This window comes from Phodopus roborovskii, unplaced genomic scaffold (genome assembly GCF_943737965.1).
Source record: "Phodopus roborovskii unplaced genomic scaffold, PHOROB, whole genome shotgun sequence".
Lineage (NCBI taxonomy): Eukaryota > Metazoa > Chordata > Mammalia > Rodentia > Cricetidae > Phodopus > Phodopus roborovskii.
The window spans coordinates 20,482,486-20,501,416 of NW_026126407.1; the positions used below are offsets into that span (position 1 = coordinate 20,482,486).

Consider the following 18,931-nt stretch of genomic DNA (forward strand, 5'->3'; position numbering starts at 1 on the left):
GCTCCTTTCTTGGGACAGGTGTCTAAGGACCCCTGTACTTGGGTCACCTAGACATCGGACTGGGAAGGCCAGTGGAGCAGTAACTGTGATACGATTTCTAGGTTTTGTTAATGGTGAGAGGGAGCAGACCCAAGGCCTACAACATTTAGGTGTTGCACCACTGAGCCACACCCTCTCCCCTCTTCTTTAAAAATGAAAAAGCAGGGCGGTGGTACTGCACGCCTTTGAACCCAGCACTTGGGAGGCAGAGGCAGGCAGATTTCAGTGAGTTCCAGGACAGCCTAGACTTTTGCACAGAGAAATACCATCTCAAAAAACCAAACAAGAAAAGAAAAATACTAACCAACCTATAAGAATCTCAGTCAAGATGGAAGGGTGTCTGGGAAGAGCAGGCCAGCTATGAGCGGCAGCTTTCTGTGTGAATCCATTCCCAGGCATCTGGCTCTGCTGGACAGAGGCTGACTGAACTACTGGAGTCAGGCCTGCATGCCAGATCTTCCCAATGGCAAGTTCACAGTCGGCAGCTGCTGTGCCTGTCATTTCTTCAGCTCATTCTGGGTGGTCCAGGGCAGCTCCTAAGCAGTCTTGCTCTCTGACAGCTAGGTTTTAAAACCTTCAAGCCTTATTTTCGAGCAAATGAGCTAGCTCTCTTGGCTCCCCTTAAAGCCAATTTCACCAACCACAAGTAAAAATACCTAGATCCTTGTCCCAAAAGCCTAGGCACATAGAGAGAAACAGGGCCCACTCTGGTCCAGAGGTACCCTGTACAATTCCTGGACCACTTTATCTCCCATATATCACATGGGTCTCTGGGTATGTGTGGGGATCCTTGCATGTGCAGTGAATGAGTTCTGCATAGTCAGGTATTGCATAACTGCTTTTGCCAGGGTCTAGAATGTGCTGGAGTGCCACCATGTGACTCATATAGTAAGGCCTACATGTTGCCATTTGGGGATCAATGTTCCACACTATGTGTATAGAACTTACTTTACAGAATTTTTAAGGGAACCTTCAAAAATCTTATTTTCTGTGTATAGTATGGCCCCCTAAGTTCCAGGAAAATGATACTACACAAGAACATTTCTGAATTTTGAGGCAGATGAAGTCATCCTCTCACTCAAGTGAGTGCAGTGTCCTGGCATCAGATGGGAATAACACAAAAACTGCATGCTCTAAAACACTCATGGCAAGTTAGCACAGTAGATCTTTGTATTCAGAAGATTCCTGCACTGTAACTGTGAAAGGGTTAATCAGAAGTGGGAAGGAAAAACACCAGACAACTGTCCTCTTATCCATGGTTCTATTTTACATGATTTTAGTTACCTATAGTTAAGCCCACTCAGAAAACACTAGATTGAAAATTCTACATATTGAGAATTTGTACATTTATTAATTTTATTGAAGTATATTACCATTGCTATAATTTCTTTAGTTGCTGGTCATCTCTTAACTGTACTTATTTTATGCACTAAACTTTAGGTATATATCAACATTGAAGAATAGTACATGTGTCCAAGCATGGTAGCACATAGCTTTAATCCTAGCACTTGGGAGGTGGAGGTAGATGGATCTCTGTGAATCCCAGGCCAGCCATATCTACATACTGAGTTGTACATTTGCCAGAGCTACATAAATAATAAACAACAACAATAATCTAATTGGAGCTAGAGAGATGGCCCAGCTGTTAAAAGTACTTGTTACTCTTACAGAGGACCTGAGTTCAATTTCCATCACACACACAGTGGCTCAAAACTATTCTGAATTCTAGTTCCAGGAATCTGACACCCTCTTCTGACCTCCACAGGCACAAGGCACATGATATACACGCAGGCAAAACAGCTTGGAGTGTGGTGGCTCATGCCTTTAACCCCAGCACTCAGGAAGCAAAGGCAGGAATGCCTCTGTGAATTTGAATGCAGCCTGGTCTACACAGTAAGTTCCAGGACAGCCAGGACTATGTAGAGGGACCCTGTCTCAAAACAAAACAAAACAAAACAAAAAACAACAACAAAAAAAAACCAAACCAAAACACCACCAATAAAACCAAGCAGGCAAAACAGTCATACACATGAAATTAATAAATCTTAAACATACTTAAAGAAAAGCAGGGGGAAAGGGGGAAGGGGGGAGGCAAAGGAGCACATGCCTTTAATCCCAGCACTCAGGAGGCAGAGGCAGCTGGTCTATATAGTAAGTTTCAGAACAACCAGAGCTACTTATTGAGACCGTCTCCAAAAAACAAAAAACAGGAAGGAAGGAAGGAAGGAAGGAAGGAAGGAAGGAAGGAAGAAGAGAAGGAGGGAGGGAGGGAGGGAGGGAAGGAAAAAAAAGTGTATGTAGGTTTGGTTTAGGTATTATCCAGAGTTTCAGGCATCACTGGAGTTTAAGGTATATTCATTCCCTGGGATGAAAAGAGTCTATTATTCACACACACTATTGGTGGCCTGTCACTTTTGTGCCTGTTGTAAAATTAGTAGGCAGAAGCATGGGGAGCAAGCTGTTGCAAGTAGGGAAAAGGAAAGGGAGAGAGGCAGTTTCATGGGCCTTTGATCACGGGTTCCTAGTGACCTAGAGATGTTTTATTATTCTCTGCTTCCCCAAAAGTGCCAAGAAGAAGACTCACAGGCCTTTGGGGGGGTCATTTAAAATGTTCAACCAGGACTAGTGCACACCTGCAACCCCAGCACTCAGGGATCAGAGGAAGGAGGGTTCCAAGATCAAGGCTCCATCTCAGAAAACCAAGTCTGGTATGTGTTCCATGGCAGTGCATAGTGTATGTTCAAGGTCCTGGGTTCCATCTCCAGCACTAAGGCTGGAGAGAGAAAGAAAGAACCCAAATTTTCACATACACTATGACAGCTAAAACAGCAATGATAAACAAACCACCCCTACCCACAATATGGACAAGACACTAAGGAAAGCAATCAACACATGACCCTCTGGTGGAAACACCTGAGAAACATGACAGACTTCTGGAGCTGGCGATGTTGCCTTTCTCACCTGGAAAGTCAGTTACATGCAAGTGTTTGCTGTATGCAAAAATTCATCTGCTGTTTACTTATGAGCCATGTTCTTCCTATAGGCCAGCCAATGAAAAGTTAGGAAGTAAAGCAGGACTACAACTGTGGCCCAGTGACAGACCATTTGTTCAGCATTTGTGAGACCCCAGGTTCAACCTCCAGTATATGCTCCCCAAAGTGAAACACAAGATCTTGTACTCCTTTAATTCAGACCCACGGTGGCACCAAATTCTGCTCAGGGTAAGTTACAGAACCAGTTCAAAGACTGAAGACAGTGTCTGCCTGGTATTAGGAGGCTCCAGGCAAGCCAGGTGTAGTGGTACACATCTGTAATCCCACCACTCAGGATATAGACTCAGGAAGACAAGATGTCCATGGTCATTCTTGGCTACAAGAGACTCTAAAAAGACCCACTTGACCTGCATGGTCAATATTAGTACCCTCTCCTAAACACCTCCTATGCAAGTAAGCACATTCCCACCCTCAAACAAGTCAAGCTGGCTATGTGGCCTACGGGGTCATGGATATTAGAATGGAGATGACAAGAGCTGTGCAGCTGTATGCTTGTCTCTCTTCCTCTGTGAACTGAAGGTACTTCAGACGGCTGCTGTTCCATTTGCCTGCCCAAATCGCTGGGTGATGTCAAGACTATCTCTTGGTCCCAACATAGACACACAAAATAAGTAAGAGAAAATTGTGCTGGTACTCAGGATGTTTGTAATGAGGCACATCCAGGCCTCCAGACTACTTGGTAGCCTGTATCCTGACATCTCTGGCTTTGCAAGTCAGAAACATTCTGGGTCCCAAGGACTTTGCACACTGGACTTGCTTGAGTGTCATAGCTGTTCCTGAGCTGCATGAGTCTGGTCTCTGTCTGGAGGCTGGAGAGATGGCTTAGAAGTTAAAAGCACTTGCTGCTCTTTGGAGGACCCAAGTTCAATTTCTAGCACCCATCTAGAGCATCGGCAAACATCTGTAACTCCAGCTCTAAGCGCTCTGACACCTCAGCCTCTGAGTACACATGGACTCAAATGCACATACCTCCATGCAGACACACACTAAAAGGTCTGGTGTCTGTCTCTGTACCCAATTTCCTATCCTTACTCTAACCACTTCATTTCACTGCCAATTTGAGGGTGGAACAGTGGTAAGTATCAGTGGCCAGTTCCCACAGAAAAGCATGAATGAGAGTGAGGTACAAGGAACAAGGGCTCCTGACTTCAAAGGCAACTTTGCCCCATCCCACAAAGCTTGCACAACATAGGCTCCAAGACCCTTTGGAGAAGCCCTGTACTCACAAAGTGCAGCTCAGCTTAGGCCTGTCCTTTCTCGGTAGGTGCCAAGGGTGTTACTCCTACCTAATGGGTCGCCAACTGCTTAGAAAAGGGAGGTGTATGACTCAGAAAATAACTTAGTAACACAGAATAGTGCCATTGATCAACCTATTTCAGGTCATGTGAGTTGGAATTCCATGGGAAAGATTTTTCCCCCAAAAAAAGAGGATTCACGGAGACCATGATACATGATCCAACTCTACACTGGCCTTGAAGCCCTAGCAACATATGAGTAGGAGGGTCTGTGCATCTCTCATCACCTCTACCAGTCACAAGACCACCCCAAAGGCACAAAGGTAGATGGAAGAGGGAAATGGAGGGAATCTGGGGCACATGATGGTCCATGTACTAGGGACTCCTAGTTCTCCTCCATTTGTTTCTGTGTGTCCTTCCTCCCCATGGTACAACCATGTCTAGCCATAGTCACAGCTGGGAAAATTATGAGCCATGTACACTGCCCTCATCTGTGTTACCACAGGACTCACAAGCTAAGAAAGTGATCCACTTGTTCAAAGTCATACATAAGGGTGTAGGAGAGACTGGCTAGAGAGATGGCTCAAAGCTCAGAGGTTGGGAGCATTAACTCAAGAGGAACCAGGTTTGATTCCCAGCACCTAGTGGTGGCTCACAGCTGCCTGTAACTCCAGTCCAGGGGAACAGACACCCTCATTCAGACATACATGCAGGCAAAACACCAATGCACATAAAAAACAAAATGAGCAACAACAACAAAGTCACACAGGAAACTGTGTTGGCAGCTTTCCTACCGCCTAGATGGAGAGAGTGTCCTCTTCAAGTCCCATGGAGGCCCCCAGTTCAGCCAATGCAGTGCTGGAAGTAGGTGACACTTATTTTTCCCCACTCTTCTTCTGCCCAGGCTACTATGACTTCTCAGACACACACACAAACAATCCCTTCCCCCTTATTCCCACTGTCTACTTGGATCTTCTCATAACCTAAAGCTATTTCCTGACTGACTCTTCTGCCTGCCTGCTAGCCAAATCCCGTCCCTGCAGCTCACCACTCTCAAATTTCCTGCCTCATGCACTCACGTGCTTGTTGTTAGGAATAAAACCCAGGGCTTCATATACACTACACTCTACCACGAGGCCCCAACCATGGCTCTTTGGCTGGATGGGAACTTTTCAGGGAAGGACTCCACCTGTCAATCAGGGCACACAGAAGAACATGCTGCTTCAATGAGGAGGTGAAAGCTTGACTCCGCAGCCCTGAGCAGTACAGAATGTAGCTGACTGCAGTGAGGCTGTCTGCTAGTGGTGTCTGCTCAGGAGTTCCTAGCTCAGGCACCTCAGCTTCCTCCAACCATGATGCCCACTACAAAAGCCTTCAAGGGCCTTCTTGCATCCCCGGGTTTTGTACACATTGGGCACACTATCCTAGGATGATCCACCCTCTCCATTTGCCTGGCGCACTGTTAATGTGTTGTCACCATCACACAAGGGTCATCTCTCCTCAGATCACAATGGATCCCTTCCCAGAAACCCTATCCCTGTGGCAGTAGCTTCCCCCAGGCCATAGTTCCTGTTTCTGTCAGAGCACCCACCCACTAGCATATGGTATGTGCTCACAAAAATGACTACACAAAAACCTAAGAAATTGCTTAAGTATCAGGTACTTATCACCCCAGGCCCTTACTACATGAAGAAGCACATAGGCCATCTCTGGGCAGCTGGGGCCAGAGAGGGAAAAGGATCTTTCTGGTGAAGACTTTACGTGCTGGAGGTCTAATACCAATTATAACTTTAGATGGCTGCACAGGGCTTAAGACATCAGAGAAACCAAAGCCAGGCAGCATAGCAGGATGCTATACCTGCCACATTGCTGGGTAGGGATAGGCCCTTTCCAAAGCAGAACACAGAGCTACCCAGGACTCAGCTGGCCACACCTTGATATTAGGAGTCTTTAGAAGGCAGATAGACTAAGCCCTGGTATGTCTGGCCCTAAAGGCCAAGCCTTCTCTAAGTCACTGATTCCTATCTGCCTTCCAACATGATGCTGAGTGTACAGCTGGAACTGTCTGTCATTTGTCTATCCTCACCCACCTGTGACACTGTAGAGCACATGCCTGCAGCTCTGGTCTGAGCATTAGTCTGTAGGTGAGGTTTCTTGTTTTGTTTTTCCCCTTTGGAGGTAGGGGGATGACAGTATGCCATATGGCCCAGAGTTGTCTTGAATTCACTATATAATTGACGCTGGCTTTGAACTCCTTACCCTCTTGCTGGTACTTCCTAAGTAAATGAACAGAGGTTATGTGCTCAATTCACTCATATACTATCCTCTAACCCACCTTAGTCCAGAAAGCCCTCCTTTACTGTGTACCCAGTGCCCTACTACCCAGGGCCAGCACTCATGGCTCAACATGTCTCCAAACCTGCCTGCCTACCTTGGAAATAGTGGCCACTCATTTCTTTCCCTGATTCTCCCTTAGGTATGCATGGAGAGCTATGCTAGGTGCAGGTATGAAAAGCCCAACTCATCCTTAAAAATAGGAACTGAGCACTCAGCCTACCTGCCTTTTCATGGCTTACTTTTCTCCATTTATCCTTTGGGGAGGGACCCTGTATTCCTGTGTACCCCAGGTAAGGTTTGTCAAAAGCTGTGTTACCCAGAGTATCACGCCTACCTTTAAACACACAAGTTGCCTGATCTCAGGCTATGACCCAAATGTGACCAGGCACTAGGGGAGAGGGAAGACCACAAGAAAGCCCATTTTCCTAGGATTTCCATTTGCTAAATTTTCTAGAATTAACAACGATCTTATTTGTTACTACAAAGAGGGCCTGCTGACACTGACCCCATGGTTGTTTGGAAGTCCTGGTTTTTTGTTTGTTTTGTTTTAGTTGGGGGGGGGTATATAGAGGACCAGAGGCTGATATCATGACTTTCTCAATTGCTCTCCACCTTAAGTTTTGAAACTTAACTTGGAACTCACTGATTTGAGGTAGTTGGCTGGCCAGGGATCCACATGTCTCCACCTCCTCAACACTGAGATTATAAGTATGTTCCACCGTGCCAACCTTTCTTAATGGATAGCAAACACTTTACTCCCAGCCATTTCCTAAGCCCTGCCATTTTGTGATAGGTACTTGCTGGCTAGCCATTCTGCCCCAGGAAAGGCCCACATAGTACAGGCCCTTATCAGAACTAATATCAAGGCTATACTACTCTACCCAACATGGGGCTGGGTATGTAGCAAGGGCCTAACTGAACTTCTGTAGATCCTTTTCTCCCTAATTTGTGCTAGCACATGTGAATGTTGCCTACCCAAGCTCAAATCTGACTGTGCTCCTCCCTACTGAAAACTTTCCAAGGCTCCCAGGGCCCACTAACAGACACTCTTTGCTTTACATTCTAAGCCTTAACTGCCTCTCCTGTTTTCTCCTCTAGCTCCTTCTCCAAACAGATCAGTCTGCAACGCACCTGTGCAGTGGGCTAATGCTTGCTCCAGGACCCGATCACATGCCAGTCCTGCTGAAAATCCACAGACCCTATTCATCCTTCCAAATCTTAGGCAGCCATCCCCCCCACCCATCTTCTGCCTGACCCTCTTCCTTGAGGGGTTCCTGATATACACACTGATTCTTGTACTCCATTGCAATTAAAGCTTGACACCACTGTCTTCTACCAAACCAGATTCGACAGGGACTAGGCCTTTTGTCTTTGTTTTAAATCCCTGGTGCTTAGAAACCGCCTGCAGACAAACAGTCACTCAGGAACGTCTAGCTGACAGGTGGGTGAGTCTGTAAACAACATCTGCACAGCTCTTAGCATCTACGAAGCCTTTTCCTGTCTTCCCTCTCAGACCCCATCCCCACCCCTAGGCACAGCCTCAGAAGGCTTCAGGGGCCTTTTCTGTGGCCTAGAGCTTGGCTCTGCAAGGAGCTTCCATTAGGGATCAGCAAAAGCAGCTGGGACCCTCTCTCAGCAGGATGCCAACTGTTTCCTTAGCCAAGAGATACTTCTCCAGCAGCCTCTGGAGAGGCTGGCAGGTGCTCAGGTGGTCAACAAGTATGGCCCAGAAACTGGCTGGCCCAGACATCGGCCTAGAGCCACCAGGATTTGGTGGTTGAGTGCAGCTCTACCAGTGAGTCTTGGTAACAGTTGCTATGTAAAACGCTCGAAGGGGGAATTTACTGTCAGCGTTAATAATAGATGAAGGTTTCAGAATTTTTGATGCCTTACGTTCTAAGCCGTTTGATTTATAATGTCTCTGGAAAGAAAGAGATGAGGGCACAGTAAAGGAGGAGGCCTAAGAAGGAGTCGGGAGCTCATTCCTCTCCCAAAGATGGGGTATCAGAGGCCCTGAGGAGGGAGGCCTCTGGGCCACGCACCTCCCAGAACTTGAAGAAGCTTGCAATGGACCTCACACACTGTGCTAGTCCATGGGAGGGGAAACCAAGTCCTGGCCCCTCCTGCCAACATCTGGGACTGTTTTGGTGGATTGCTGACTCTTAAGAGCATAAGCAGGTGTATTTCAAGTAGGCCCCAGAAGCAGCACTTACCGGTGTCCATGGCAGGAGCCTTGTGGGGCTGATTACAGGTACCACAAAGCCAATGTGCAGGTCCCAATTTCTGCTTAGCTACAAGTAGCAGGGGCTGCTGCTGGGCAGATGGTCCTCAGGTTGGGCAGGTAGTCTGCTACAAAAGGAGGACTGTTTGCCTGTGGTTCCACTGCCTGGGAAAGCCTCAAGAGACTAAGGGCTACAGAAAGGAGGAACATGGGCAGGACGTAGGCTTCCTTGGGGGCAACAGATAGGTCAAGGCTGAGACCACTGTGGTCAGGGCTGCCAATGCTATGCTGGCTTCAAGTACTCTCCCCCACCCCTCACAACTGCTTATCCTGCCTATCCAGGTATGTGAAATCTTCCTCTTCTAAACTGAGCCTTCACTGTGACCCAGAAGGCAGAAGCAGCCTAGGCCAACTGTTCCCACCTTATAAACTAGAAACATTTGGCCCTGCCTCTGCCCAGGAGTAATCCACACCACACTGCCCTGCTCCAGGTTCCCTTGCCCCTCAACAAGGTGGAGACGGCCCTTTTGTGCCTAATGTACAGTGTGAATGGCAGAATGTATACATAGGTCAGCTCTTCAGTGGTAATATAACTTCATCAGTGTCACAAACCTGAGCTATGGAAAGGGGGAAGGGAACTGAAGATGATAGCCAGAGGTATGTATGCCACATATTTTTATACAAAACACTTCAGGTGCCAGGCTTGCACACAGGCCAGCATACAACATGTAGAGTCATAAACTTCTCTGGTCCCAGCTTCTTATCAGCACGGTGGCCTTTCCACCAACAGGTTTCCCCTGCATCCCAAACACCCATCTCAGACCTGACACTTCCTTAAGATCAAATGAAAAATGAGTGTGTGCACACACACAAGCTTATGTTTCTGCAGAAGAACAAGAACTTTTCTCCAATTCCCAGAGCATTCAAAAGTATTTCCAACTTGAATGTGGACTCGGGACTCAGGAAAGACAAGGTAGAAGGGACCTGGGAGAGGTTAAGGCTCAAATGTATTCAGGGTCACAAATGTCTGTTATCTTATTTTTCAAATGGTGGGATTTAAGAGTCTGAGATTGTGCTTGGGGAGGTCATTCAGTCAACAAAGTGCTTGTCAAAAGTACGAGGACCAGAGTTTGATTCCCCAGGAGAGCTTGTAAATATCCTAGGACTGAAGAGGTGGAGACAGACGGTCTAAGCCTAATGAGCAGGCCCTGATCATGTCTCAAAAACCCAAAGTGAGGCCAGCAGAGGTGATGCACCCCTTTAGTCCCAGCACCCAGGAGGCTATCCCTAGGGACAGCTTGGGCAGTAGAGGAACCCTGCTGACAGGCAAGACTCTGGTCTCTGTTCAGCCTCTTTCTCGACAGGTGTCTTGAACCTGGATGCAGCAGGATTAAAGGAAAAGTCTGGTAAATACTGGAGGCTACTACATGGTGCACACCCCAGCCTGGTGCCATCTCCTAGTCAATAACAGAGTCCTTGCCTGGAGGTGTGTTTGTCACTGGGTATCTAACAGTACAGGAAGGCAGAGGCCTCTGGGGCTTCACTGTGGGATCACATCATTCCCTCAGCTCATACTCAGTACTAATGGGTGACATACCATCACTGTTCCCATGAACATATTTTTAAAATTACAAATGCTGTTCCTTTTGCTAAGTATGGCAACCTTCCCTCCCACCTGATTCTTTTGTAGTTGTTGCTGAGGTGGCCAGGTTAGCCCCTTCCCCGCTCTTTAACTTACAGTCCACAGGAGATTTTTTTCACATGGTTATGTCTGTTAATGGAGTATGACAATGGTGTAGAAAATACCTAGAACATAGTGCAAAGTAGGAATCTAAAATATAGACATGAGTGGGGTATGGCTCATAGGTAGAGCTTGCCTAACACACACAGGACATGGGCTCCATCCCCAGAACCATAAAAAACAAAACAGAATACTTAAAACTTCCCCAAACTTCTTAGAGCAGCATCATCATCAGAAAGTCTTCCTTATACCTTATGCCTCTTAACTAAGTGTCCACTTACTGGTCCCTCAGCTCTCTGCAGCTCTTAATGTGACAATACACAAGATAATAATGACTTACCTGGGCATCTACACACTGGTTCCAAGTAGCCTGCAAAGACTTAGAGGGCAGGAACACACCTGGTGATGCAGGTCACCTGGTCTGTTAGGTGAGTAAGAAGGATGGGTGATAAGAGGTTCACCTCAGCTTCATCTTATCCTGATGAACGGAAGCACTAACCTGCCTTGTCCCAGGAAAACAAGAGGACCAGTATATAAATGACATGAAACCCAAGAATTCTCAGCTTCCAGCTCAGGACCCACTCACTGTCCAGGACACCCCTGTACCATCTGTCTTCACATTCTGCCTAAAGTAGGTGAGCACCCCTCACCCCCACAATCAGAGCAGAAGACCAGTTCCTCCATCAACAAGCCTACTAGCCAGTGTCTAGATAAATGATAAGCGGCCAGCCTGAGCATGGTGATGTGGATGGGTCCATGAACCATCACCATCTCTTCTAGAAACTCTCAAAGGTACAGTGTGTTCACCCCAAGTAAAGCTCCTCTCTGGGAGGTCCTCCTGGCTCCCCCACCAATGCTCAGAGAGGCAGTTATAACTGTCCTTAATTAGTAAGAAATGAGGTAATGAATTAATACACGCAATTTGTTTGGCAGACATATCTTTTAAAAACACAGCCGGTGTGTGAGCACTTGTGCACAGTGGGGTCTTTGCCCAATGACACTGAAAGGCAGACTGTGACATTATCCCAGAAAGCCACCATCTTTGGGTGAGGCAGGGACAGCCAGGAGCTACTTAATGTTTGCAGAAGCTTCAAGCAAGAATCTATGGAGGAGCAGGGACAGTCATGGCTCAACATACTTTCAAGACAGAAGCTAGGGGTTTACTCCAGGCTGCAGGCCTCTAAACACCCCCCCATATCACCTCCACCCCCAATTCTGAAGAGCAAAATGGCACTGCTCTCAGAAGAGATGCTCTGCATGCATGTTTGTTCCCTTTCTCCTTTTCTTTGTGACAATGTTTTTCTTTCTGGGCTGAGCTGAGCACCAGGGTGACAAAAGGGATGCAGTGGTACTTTTAGGACCATGACCAGCTTCATGGTCACCGAATCACTGGAGGGTTCCTGCTACAAAAACGGCCCTGGTTTAAGCAAGGCTTTAAGTAAGATTATGTACAAAACGGGGGTGAGGCAAGATGACTCATCATGTAAGGCACCAGTCACTAAACCTGAAGACCTGAGTTCAATCCCTGGGACCCACATGGCAGAAGGGAAGAACTGACTTCTATACTATGGTGTGCATAGCCCCCACACAAACACACACAGATACACAGATGTGCTGGCAGAACAGCCTAATCGAAGTGTACCAGGATGGCAAGAATCGACAGGACACCTCTTGGTTCTCCATGACCTGAATTATGCCCTCTCCAGCACTCACCAGGCCCTACTCACAATCCATGCCAATCTTGACAGAGCAGCCACAGTTCCTGCTCTGTACCTCTGTCTTGCAAAGCCTTCCTACCCTAAATACATAATCTCTAATAAAGACCTACAGGGAGATGGAGTTCAAAGGCATTAGGGTGCCAGGAGACAGTACCCTACTAGTCTCCCCTCCCTACCAGGCCCCACCTGCATGTGTCTAGTCCTATTCTGCCCCTGCTGGTTCCAGTGCCGAGCTATCACCAGCTATACCTGATCAGACAATTCAGACTCCTGGACTACCCAGGAGCTGTGATGTGACCCAGAGGGCCCAAGACAGGAACATACAACTGGGCACATTTTTGATGGCTGAACCCCAATGGCATTCATGCCTAGCTGCTTCCACCTAAGTCAACAGCAGCCTGAGGAAAACACTCACCAGTGAGATTTAAAGCTCCATATACCATGGGCCCTTGTATTTCTCTTGGCACAAAATGGTCCGGTATGACCTGGGTACCAGCAGCAAGGAGCTGCTATGGCTCAGGAGCTTCTCCACCCTTCTGGGACTACACTATTTTCATTGTGAGACACCTGGACACAGTAGAGGTAAGAAGGTGTTCAGGGCCTAGAACTAGGCACAGAACAAGGAAGTTTGCTCCCAAATCACCAACGCTACTGTTTGGTAAGTGCTCATTAGGTTGTGGTTCTGCCAATATAAGTTTGTTTAAACCTAGAACTAGAGTGATGGCATGTATAAAGCAAAAGACAAAATGCTCTGGAGAGGTAAGTAGTACTCTGTGCTGCCTACAGCCCTGGCTGGAGAGCAGACAGGGCGCATCTGAGGCCTGGAAAGGTAGAGCTACAATCAGATGCACATGCGCCATGCATGCATCATGCATTCATACATATAAAGTAAGTAAATCTTGAAAAATAAATAAAACACTAAAAACAATGTGTACGGGCTCTGAAGATGGCTCAGAGGGCAAAGATGCTCTCCCCAAAGCCTATGAACCTGAGTTTCAATCCTTGAAAACCACATGGTAGAAAGGGATAGCTAATTCTAGTAAGCTGTGTTCTGACCTTCACACAAGATAAATAAATGTAAAAAAGAATTTTTTAAAAATGAAAACAATGTTCATGATTTAAAGTAGTGAGGGTGACAGGATTTTTGGTTGTTTTCAATCAATTTAGTTCCAGGGCTTGGAGGAGAGGATGAGTAAATCCAACCAGTTAAGAAGTTTAAGGCTGAAGAGCATTCATTTGTTCATTTCTTCATTAATTCCAACCAATATCTCATCCTCTGAGCAACCTGCCAAATACATAGACTGGTGCAGTAAGCATTCATTCATTCTTTAAATATTAAGTTTCTGCTATGAGTCCCAGGGCATCCAGTCCTTGTACTTAGAACCGAGTTGGGAGTGAACAGGTCAGGTTGGGAAGGGTATGACCAAGTCTCATAGAGTACCTGGTGTCTGTTCTGTGTTCCAGTGGCCCTCTTCTCTGGCCCCATTCACACTACCTATAGCCACAGAAGCCCACCCTCAGAGCTAACAGATGCATAAGAAAGAACTTATGGTTTCTACAAGAGGCAGCGACATGAAACGGGCTACTGCCTTTTTAGAAAATGTAATTCCTTTTTATTAGACAATTAAAGGTAGGACCAGCTTACCAAAAGCCAGAACAGCAGAAATGGGCTTGCCTTAGATATGCAATGTCTGATAAATAGATTTGTGCATCTTCTTCTTTCCTCTGTCTCTCTCCTTAGTCAGTCTGTTTTCCATTCATTCCCTATCCACAGGAACTGCAGCAATGGCCATGAGCTTGGCCTTGGCCCGCAGGCCCAACACCCTGGATGTAGGGAGAATGCTTTTGTTTCCTCAGCACTGAGCACCAGCTTTAAGCCTTTTCAGAAAAGCCTCAGGGATTCTCTGGCTTTCCTGAGATGCAAGGCTGCCTGTGGCCTCTGCTAAGCTAAGAGTGTCAGGAGGGAAGGGCAGGAACAATAAAAGACTTGAGAAATATGCTCATCCATGTGGAGACCTGGGCACAGGCGGTTCCAGACACAGCTGGTGGAGGGAGGCAGCCGGGGCAGAGCCGAGAAGGACAAGGACAAGAGGGCAGGGCATGTCCCTCACCACCACCACAAAAAAAAAAAAAAAAAAAAAGCAACTATTCAAAACCACCCAGGGAGTTTTCTCTTATTGAAAAGTCCTTGATTCTTCTTTCTGCCTCAGGACTCATGAACAAGGGCCTATCTTATTAATGGGGTGCTAGAAGGGGGCCAGAGGGAGGCTCTTCCTCCTCATGAAGGTGGCTAAGCCCGCCCTGTGAGTCATCAAGAGCTGGTAACTAAGGTAGCCAGAACTGGATTTTCTCTCCACTAATCTCTTTTCCTCTTTCCTTTTGTCCATCTCCTCTCCCCTATTAGTCATATGTTCCAGGCCTGGTTTAGAAGAGAGATGGAAGTATAGGGTATGTGTGTGGCTAGATGTATGTGTATGCATGCACATACGGGAGCATGAGTGCATATGAATGTATGCTGAATACTAAAATGATGTCAGATCCCTGATGCTGATGGGAGTGGGGGTGTGAGGGTGACATCACAGCCCAGGTACCTCTGCCTCAGCCTCCCCTTCATTGGTCCTGGTGGCCTACTATCACAGTTCAAGGGCAAATCCATTTCCCTCGCTGCCTTCTTGAGTAACAAAAGGCAGGCTTGGATTTCTTTTACCTCTTTGAGCTACAGCTTCAGCTTTGGCATGTCTAGCAGAGCCTGCTTTGTTCTGGAGAAAATCAAGACAGGATCTGTCCCAGGGGTTGCTGCCTGAGTAGGCGACAGGGTGGAGGTCAAAAATAAACACAAAACAGTATTGTCCACCAGGCCTCCTTCCCTGGAGTTAGGTCCCTTCCTGACAGGCAGAATCTTTAGAGGTCTCTGCTCTAAGACCTAGTTCAAATCCCAGGTGGCCCTGTGATCCGGGGAAAGTCTCTCACTCTCTAAGCCTAGTTTTATGACCTCAGAGGCGTTTACCAAAAGTGCCATACCTGCACAAAGCACCAACACAACATCACTTCTCACCTGGACAGCTCCAGAAATGAGGGCATGAGCCAGTTTTCTGCCAGTAGAGGTGGGCATCCACAGGAGGGAATGGAACCTCCAACTTTCTGGAGATGGCTGTGTCAGGGTGCAGAGGTGTTTTTTCTGGGTGGCATTTCTGTGAAAGCAGCACATTGCTGGCCCTGAAACACAAGGGTTCTCTGGATAACCAGAAAAACAGACAACCCATGCATGGCAAACGTTCTCATCAGCAGGGACCTAGACCATGGGAGCAGCATAGTACACAGAATTCTGTTCAGTGTAACCTACACACATAACACCTTGCCCTGGGTATTCACAAAGCTCTCCTAGGTAGACACCAAACCAGGGTCTAGGCACAAGATCTAGCCCAATTTAGTGAACATCTACTCACTCAGACACTAACCTCTAACCCCGATTGTCCCTTCTGGCATGGATTCATGGGGTGGAGCCATAGCCATCTGGAGGTTTCCACCACCCTCCCTATAATGGGAAGCAGAGCTGCCTGCACCAGTGAGTGATGTCAGTTCAGCTGGTGGTTGTGCATGAGGAGGGCCCCATAACCACAGCCTTATCTGCAACAAAAGTAAAGAGGTTAGCTCTAGCAGCTGACTGGCAGTAGAGCTGGTGCCTTGGACCCACCCCTGGCAGCCTCTGGTCATCACCAACTGATTCAGCCTCTAGCCTGGCCAGTACAAGGAAGAAGCAGTCTGTTGGGATAAAATTGATGGTGTAGAACCTAAACATTCTTAAGTAGAGGCAGAGCTCGACCGAGGAAGGAGGAACAGGTGCTGAAATGTGCCATAAGATGGGGTCTCTCGAGCTGCAACAAGTCAAGCACTCCAGCCTGGTGGAGTTGCACAAGCCCAGTCAGCAGCCCTGGCCTGGCTGCCTTGCCTTAGATACCCCTCTCCTGGCTGCCAGCTTAGACCTCTGTCTTCACCCTCTTCTTCCCCACCCTGCCTGCCTGTCAGTCATGAAATAAAGGGCTGCAAATGGGACAGCCATTTTCATTTGCACCCGTCTTCACTTCCTCAGCTCCTGAGGGCTGACATGCCCTGTCCTGTCTAGTCATCCCTGCCCCTTCTACCCCTTGGAGGGTAGCCACATACTCCTATCCTTATAGGCTGTGAATAAAACCAGGAGCTAGCAGCTAGCACTGTGAGCCATGCTGAGAGGCCTAGTGCTTCAGGAGCTTACTGTGTGGTGGTCCTAGTGTATGGGAGCCAGTGGGCAGACAATAAGCAGCCTCTCTTGACCCCTTCACACTTTTCACTCCAACTGCCTCGGTACTCCTTATCACAAAACCTCCCCTCTGCTGGGGTGGAGAAGCCCTAATCAGGGTGCTTGTGTCCAGATGCTTCCTAGGTACCAGAAAGACACCCTCTGAGAAATAGCAGCAAGGACTGTAGCCCCACAACAACTGTATGAGAGGTACCAGGCATGTGCTAATGGTACTTGCAGCTATGGGTATTTTGCAGGTCATTTTAGTTCCAACAACTCCTGCCAAACTGACCCACTTCCCAGATAAAGAAGACTGAGATCTATGGGCCAGTACAGGTTCTCTGTAACGCCTGCAGGTTCTGGGGATCAGTGTGGATGCAGTGAGGGCCATGAATAGTAGCTTTCCCACATCCAAACAAAACATGACTAAGACCATCAGGCTCTTCTTCCACTGTTTGAAACAGAGTCTCACTATGTAGCCCTTGCTATATAGAACAGACTGCTTGGAACTCACAGAGACCCATCTGTCTCTGCCTCCTGAAGTGCAGGGATTAAAGGTATGCACCACCATACCCATTTTAAAGGCCCTTCTTCAGGAGCAGTGTTTTTCTGAGTTCCTTGTTCTCCCTCCCTAAGTAGATAGGTCCAGCCCAGTGACCACCCAAGATGAGGAAAAAGGAGAAGATAGACCCATGTAGCATCTAGCCCCATGCAGTAAGGAAAACAGGGTTCTTAAAGTTCTCCAGCCAGCCCACCCTATCCACAATGTTTTCACAGCCCTGAGCCAGGAACTGGGCCTGTTGCCATCAGCATCAGGCACTACCTGAATATTAGCCCTACCTACCCTTCCCCTAGACCCCTGTCAAATGAATAGGAGGCATAGACAGGCTTTCCTGAGACCCTGCTTCCTCAGGCTACCCCAATCATTTATCCCTCTATTTCTTTGGCCAGCTTGCATTCTCTAAGCATGTCCTAATCCACCAGGGACAAGAAGTCTATGCAGAACAGTCTGCCTTAACTGTCCTTAGCCCACTCACCTAGACCTTCTCCTGGGACTGCAGCCTGGCACCTTGTGCTTACAAGCACCCTCCTTCTGGGGCAGGGAAGGGGCACCTCAAGCTGATACAGGGTTGTTGCCTCCTCACACTTCTAAGGCAGGCTCACTGAGGCTGAAATTTCAATTAAAGCAGAGAAATAATTACTACAGGGCTCCAGGCCAGCTCAAGTGGGGATGGGCCTCAGTGTTTGAAAAGAGAAGAGGTAGCCAGGTACTCCCAAGCCAGGGCAAGAAGCTGGACCTTTTCTTAAGGTCAATCTTGCAGTCCCCACCCATCTTCCTGCCTCATGGGTGCCTGAAGGCACATGAGGCTGGGGGCAGACTAAGAGCGGAGGCTCCCAGTGCAGGTGGCCATAAAGGGAGCCTCAGGTGACTCTAAAAAACTGAATTAAATGAAATCTAAACACTGAACACTGGCTATCCCATGGGGAGACTGAAGGCATGTGTACCCCAAAGACAGGACTGGGAAAGCCTGGGTCTTCCTTTAGGGAGTTCCTATGCTGGCCTAAAGGAAGACAGGGGCAATACTGGTCTCTGACCCACCTCCACAGAACATGGGTATGAGAAACAGGGGTCTCTGGATCCTTTGAGACCTTTTCATTTCTTAAGAGGCCTTTGAACACCCTGTTTGGTTATGCCTCCTCATCTCAAGAAATTACTATCCTTGATTCAAAAACACTATCTGAAAATGACCCGTTTTCTCTTCAGGAATGCTTCCCTTTAACCCAGAAATCCCTTAGGTCCACAATGTTCAGAAGCACCTTTACCTTCAAGTATGATACATATCCAGAAACATCATTGACATCTTCACCCCAACTTTAAGTAGCCTTCCAGAAGGCCCCATTCCATTTCCAGATGCTCATTTTACCTCCAGAAGGATCTAAAATCCAGAAGTCTCCACTGTTTCCAGAACTATTCCAGTAGCCTCCTCATCCAGGGGCACTATCTCTTATCTCTAGAAAGACCCCATTCTCAGAAACATTGCATTTGGCAATACTTGGAATGTAGAAAAGCCTCATCTTAAAACAAAATAAAACGGTCTATCTCCAGAAGAACTCTCATTTCACTTTCAAATGTACCCCTATTTCATCTTCAGAAGTTACCTCCTCCAAAAATGTTCTTCATGTTGTCTCTAGAGACATCCTAGCTCAGGAACCATTCCAGCTCCTGTCTGGAAACATGAAGGCAAAGCCTCTCACCCTGGCTCACATGCTGAAGGAACTGAAGCCATTTCCTCCAAGATCTCCTGAAAAG

At 47.4% G+C, this 18,931-nt stretch overlaps 1 protein-coding gene across 12 annotated transcripts in view; it reads right to left on the reverse strand.

Annotated features, from left to right (window-relative positions):
* Rai1 (retinoic acid induced 1) overlaps window positions 1-18,931 on the reverse strand; it is a 97,723-nt gene that overhangs the window by 33,573 nt on the left and 45,219 nt on the right. Inside the window, exon 1 of one of the 12 annotated variants that reach the window (XM_051180522.1) lies at window positions 12,760-12,908. The exons of the other annotated variants lie outside the window; for them this stretch is intronic. The gene's annotated coding sequence lies outside the window, so the exon portion shown is untranslated. Of the gene's footprint in view, window positions 1-12,759; window positions 12,909-18,931 lie in introns of those variants that run through there. 12 annotated transcript variants of the gene reach the window in all.